The sequence below is a fragment of the Dermacentor variabilis genome, chromosome 4, assembly GCF_050947875.1.
Source record: "Dermacentor variabilis isolate Ectoservices chromosome 4, ASM5094787v1, whole genome shotgun sequence".
In the NCBI taxonomy this organism is placed as follows: Eukaryota; Metazoa; Arthropoda; class Arachnida; order Ixodida; family Ixodidae; genus Dermacentor; species Dermacentor variabilis.
Window position 1 is genome coordinate 151,575,348 of NC_134571.1, and position 5,186 is coordinate 151,580,533.

Sequence of the window (5,186 nt, forward strand, 5' to 3'; positions counted from 1 at the left end):
TGCAGCTGGGTAAAAACCAGTAAAGTAGTGCTAAGCCACACACACGAGTGCCGGCAACACACCCCTACAGCACGCGCCAAAGGCGTCTACGACAGCGTCCATGATTCGTGCTACCAACGCCATAGTAGACGCCGCGATCGTCTCCACTCCGTATGGAGTGGCGGGTGAGGAGGACATTGAGGCGTCCGAGCAGCCGCCGGAGAAGAACGCCGCTCCTCCCTCGCCTTATCCTTATGCCCCGCGCGCCACAAGAGAGAGCACGCATCTTGGCGCCGCGTTCCTCGCTCACATGCCTGTCGCTCCTTTTCCCGAGCTAGGCTCCGCACACCCTCACCGCGTCGCTATGCTGCGCGATGTTATTTTAACGCGATAGTGTTCAGGAGCTCGTGTCGCAGAACAGCCGGTGTCGTCGGCGTCGGCGTCCGCGGCGTTGGCCGTGAGCGATAAATCACGGCAGGCACTTCATAAATAAAAAGCAACTTCCAAGATGGGCTGGGTGGGAATCGAACCAGGGTATCCGGAGTGTGAGACGGTGACGCTACTACTCAGCCACGAGTTCGATGCTTGAAAGCGGTACAAAAGCGCTTTTAGTGAATGCAGTGTTGCCTTAGAAACGTGCCGTAGAAAGTTATACTGCGGTGTATATCGGTAATTATGAGCATGTAACTTACAGAAGTCGCAGTTACACGAGTAACGAAGTACGTTTCCACTACATTTCTTCTGCGCTTACCGCACACGCAGAGCCATCTTGCGGCAAACACAGAAGACCACCTCCTCTCGATGTATGGCGCTGCCCGGACAGGTGGCGCGCCACGCGCGCATTGGGGCTGTGCGGGGACCGGTGCCAGGCGCGTCGCGGCCCCCCTCCCTCTCCCCTGACGACGCTTCGCCATGCTCCCACACGGGTTGCAGAATCAAGCGCCGTTCCTTTCTTTAGATTACTATCTATCTATCTCTCTGCCCGTGCCGATTACGACGTTTGGCTGGCGTAGATCGTTTCCCCCTCCGAGACGCCGAGTTCTTTGGTTCGTTCCGTTTGCTCAGGCGCACGTTTCGTTGCCGCGCCGAACGCTGCGTTGCTCGACGCTCACCGCGTGATAGGTGGGCGCAAAGTCCGATTCGGGGCGCCTCGTAAGTGATCGCTGCGCCGTAAGGCATTGTCTTACACCCCTTAGCGGGTCGACGGGAATGCTGTCGCGTTCCACTCTTGAAGGCGAAACTTAAGCGTCCTCCAATTTTTTATACTCTGTTTTGCCTCTCTCTCAACAGCTCTCCCTTCACCCGCTCGGCGAAGCTGCGCACGGCAAGAGAAGCCCGGCGAGTCTCAAACAGTTCCACTGAAAAAAAAAGCTTTTCGTATGAGCTAGATCGCGTAGCTGTTTTAACTGTAGTAATAAATCCAAAAAGAAACCATGAACGCAATCACGGCGTCGGAATACGGTAGGCAGCAAGACGTGCACGTACGGATGTTACGTAGACAAGTTTTCTGTCATACATTTGGCAGTGTCAGTAGCCACTGCTTCATTCGGCCGGTGTCTCTCATGACGACTTTCGCAGCTCCCTGTGCCCTAGACAAGGATGATATGCAACGTTTGTGCGCGTTTCGTTGTCGGTTGGCGCTCGAGGACAATGTTGAGTGAAGTGGTATAAGCCTTCGAATAGAAGATGAAGCGCAGGAACCTGGGTACAGGACAGAGGAGAAAGATGTTAGAATAAAGCTAGACAAGGTTGACGCCAGTTCTACAGCAATTCATTATGTATATTGTGTCGTTTAACTAGGAACGCTACATTAGTTTGGCGCAGCCGACAACAGACTCAACATGTGGGTGACATTTTTCCTTGAGGAGTCCTCTGCAGAGAAGATCATCTTTTGGAGATGAGAAGCTCAAGATGAACCATCGGTGTACCTTCCTCGCGAATTCAACTCGGCAGAACTCGGGAAATTGGTTTTAGAGATGGGTTCCATGGACACTGCTGAACTACGTCGGAAGGGTGCTGTGAAATTGAACTTGCTTCTGGCTATCTTCCACGAATTAGTTCTTCAACCGATGCGTCGAAAGGACTCTGGATCATGGTCTTCGATGGAAGAGATGAGCCTCGTTGTGAAACTTCTTAAGCTACATCAAGAACAGATTGCGCAAAAAAGCCCCCTGGTGACATCGCTTATAAGCGCTCTAAACGCTGAGAAGCCGGTGCCTAAATTCGTAGAACCCGATGCGTTCGACGGCTTCTCTTCAAGTCCACAATGTTGGCTCGAATGGTATGAATATGCCGCTGGGAAGAACGAACTGCTCTCTAAAGAGGACAAGATTACTAACGCGCGTAGTTAATTAAGAGGTGTTGCACGAAAGTGGTGCCGTCTGCACATAATTGAAGAAGCTAGCAACTCTTGGAACCATGGAAGGAAAAATTCTTGGCGACATTCCGAAGCAACCCAGTGGAAAGATGGGACGACGCGCTTAATTTCAAATTCAAGCAGGGCTCCCTCGTCGAATATTTCTTTTAAAAACGCCGCCAGAAAGCGTAGGCCTAGCCTACGCTTCCTTCTTCTGCCGTAGTAGTACTAATAATGCACGGATTACACGCGGAAGTCCTGAAGCAAATGCAAGCTCGAAAACCTAAAACTGCTGACGGGCTCCTGGAGTTTCTTCAAGACATACCATCTACTTCAGAAGATTTTCGGACTTCGGTATTTTCAGACGCTCAAGAGTTCCCGATAACAAAACACTAATAAATAAGGATGATCAGTCCGACCCGATGACCACAACTGAGACTGTTTATTTAGCTTGCTCAAGCCTACTTCACATTCCTATCAAAGTGGGAAACAGACATATAATGACTTTGGTTGACAGCGGTGCTTCTGTGCCTATAATAAATGCCAAGCTGGTAGATGCAAGTCACCTGCTTAGCGGAAGGGTGCAAGGTTACGATGGAAAAGTGACAATGCCTAATGAATGGGCCTCAGTAAACATCTAGTTCTAAGGTCATGAAATGGAGAGTGAAGTACTGGTGATGGAAGGAGGGACGTACGAATTTCTGCTATTCAGACCAGATATAGAGAAACTAAATATCAACCTATGGTGTGACGATGCGGTTTTATTGAAAGGACTATCAAGGGAAATGGCACAGCAGGGTAGAAAAGACAGCCTACGAGTTGTTAAGTGCGCGGGGGATATTGCAACTACCTACCCTGAACTGGTATGCATAGGAAGCTACCCACAAGCGATGAAGTCACACAAGGTGCCTTTGGAACTGACTGACAAGACCGTCATCCGAAAATCACCTTATAACATGTCAAGAGAGCGTAAGATATGGTTGAAGAAATAACTGCAGGAAATGCTAGACGGCGATATAATCCAACATTTGGTGTCACCTTTCGCCTCTCCCGTAACAGTTACGCCGAAGGAAGACGAAACTTTCAGACTGTGCCCAGATTACAAAGCTCTCAATCGCCAGACAGAACTTAAACCATGTCCCTTGCCCAAGATAGACACGATTGTAGATGAGACAGGTGGTTGCTGAAAATTTTCACGTATTGACTTGTGCAAAGGTTTCTGGCAGACAACGCTAACCAAAGAAACAAAAATTTACACTGCTTTTATCATGTCCTTCGATGTGTCAGAGTGGAACCGGCTTCCTTTCCGCAGGAAAAACTCGCCAGCATGGTTCCAGAAGATTACGAACGGAGTTCTGATGCCTATTTTAGGTGTCTTTTGTAACGTGTACATAGACGATAATATCGTCTTCTCCGAATCAGAGGCTGAGCATCAGAAACAACTGTCTCAGGTATTAAATGGCTTGAGCTTGGCACACCTCAAGGTTTATTTTAAGGAACGTGCATTTTTTTCAAAGAAAAGTTGTGTTCCTTGGAAGAGTTGTTGATGGGACTACCAAATGCACGAAACAAGAGTTCGTCGAGAGGATATCCGAACTGCTGAAACCAAATGACGTCCGCTCTATGCGTGTGTTTTTCGGATTAGCGGGACATTTGAGGCCTTTCATAAAAGACATTTCCAAAAAAACAACATGCTTCACGCGTCTAATGCAGAAAGAAGTTCAATCTGCGTGGGATGATGAATGTTAGAGACTATACCGTGATCTGGTGACAGAATCTCTGCTCACCCTATTCTGCGCATACCAGATTTCACTTTACCCTTTGAACTGAATGCCTACGCCTCACACCTTGAAACAGGTGCAGTCTTGTACTAGAAATGTCCAGAAGCATTCGGCCGAGAAAACCGACACGTAGTCGGTTACTACAACTACACCATTAAGCCGTCTGAATCAACTACACCGTTACTGAAAAGGAAGCTCTTGCAGTCCTTATACCAATTCAGTACTTCCGTACGTACCTAGAAGGTGCGAAGTTTACTTTGTTCACCGATCACCAGGCCCTCACTCATCTCTTGAATATAACCCAATCTAAGGAACGTATCGCCTCACCCCCAAATATTAGGTTGGCCTGCACGAAATTTACTTTGACTCACCCCCAATTTTTTGTTGGCCTACAATCAAATTTCAACTTGGCCCACCTCCCAATTTCTCCAAATATCATGTTGGCCCACCCCCAAATTTTAGGTTGGTGCACTCCAAAATTTAAATTGGCACACTCCTAAATTTATGTTGGTGTACACCCAAATTTCAAGTTGGCCCAAAACAACTATAAGCTTCCCCATGCATTTTCTGTGCACCCTAGTTTCTCTACGGTTATTCTTTCTAATCAATTCTTTTCAATTGTTCCTCATCGCCTATAATGCTACCAATAGTCTATATTTACACTATTATAATGATTCAATGTCGTAACTTCCCACATTATGCGTTTTTGTGCAGACACAACGCATTACATTTTTCGCGTGGCGGACAGATCTTGCTGTGGTACTCGCCAAGCAATTCTTACGCATTAAAATACGCTGAGAGTGCCTATTAACTAGCGGGCATATGTTGGTCCTTCCACGTTTTCAATTTCCCAGCGTACCGAGTGCGGTATAATAGCAGCAGACGCTGCGTTGCCTGCCCCGCCTGTTGCGCATCCACCTTGCGTGGGAGGCAGCCCACAGCCGCTTGCGTATCAGCCATGTCTGCTTATACCGGCCACACATAGATGACGCCACAAGCGGACGTGCTTCTTTGCTGCCTGTTGCTGGCGCTCCCAGGAACCTCCGCAGAGCACAGGCCACGCGCTCGCG